Source organism: Mytilus californianus, unplaced genomic scaffold (genome assembly GCF_021869535.1).
Source record: "Mytilus californianus isolate M0D057914Y unplaced genomic scaffold, xbMytCali1.0.p SCAF_3, whole genome shotgun sequence".
NCBI lineage: Eukaryota > Metazoa > Mollusca > Bivalvia > Mytilida > Mytilidae > Mytilus > Mytilus californianus.
Window position 1 is genome coordinate 37,483,287 of NW_026262679.1, and position 678 is coordinate 37,483,964.

The following is a 678-nucleotide window of genomic DNA, read 5'->3' on the forward strand; positions in this document are numbered from 1 at the left end:
GCTTTTGTTATCTTTTTTATCTTTGCATAACAAGTGTTTTGACTTTGAATTTTTGTCGAGCCTTCGACTTTTGTCGAAAAAGCGAGACATAGCGATCCTATATTCACTCTGTGGTTAAAGTTTTTGAAATTTTAATAACTTTCTTAAACTAACCTGGATTTCTACCAAACTTGGACAGAAGCTTGTTTATGATCATAAGATAATATCCAGAAGTAAATTTTGTAAAAAAAAATTCTATTTTTTCCGTATTTTATTTATAAATGGACTTAGTTTTTCTGCCAGGAAACATTACATTCACTCTGTGGTTAAAGTTTTTGAAATTTTAATAACTTTCTTAAACTATCCTGGATTTCTACCAAACTTGGAACGAAGCTTGCTTATGATCATAAGATAGTATCCAGAAGTAAATTTTGTAAAAAAAAATCATTTTTTCAGTATTTTACTTATAAATGGACTTAGTTTTTCTGCCAGTTAACATTACATTCACTCTGTGGTTAAAGTTTTTAAAATATTAACAACTTTCTTAAACTATCTTGGATTTGTACCAAACTTGGAAAGAAGCTTGTTTATGATTAAAAGCTAGTATCTAGAAGGAAATTTTGTTAAAATTTTGTTCCATTTTTTCCGTTTTATTACTTATAAATGGACTTAGTTTTTCTTCCAGTTAACATTACATAC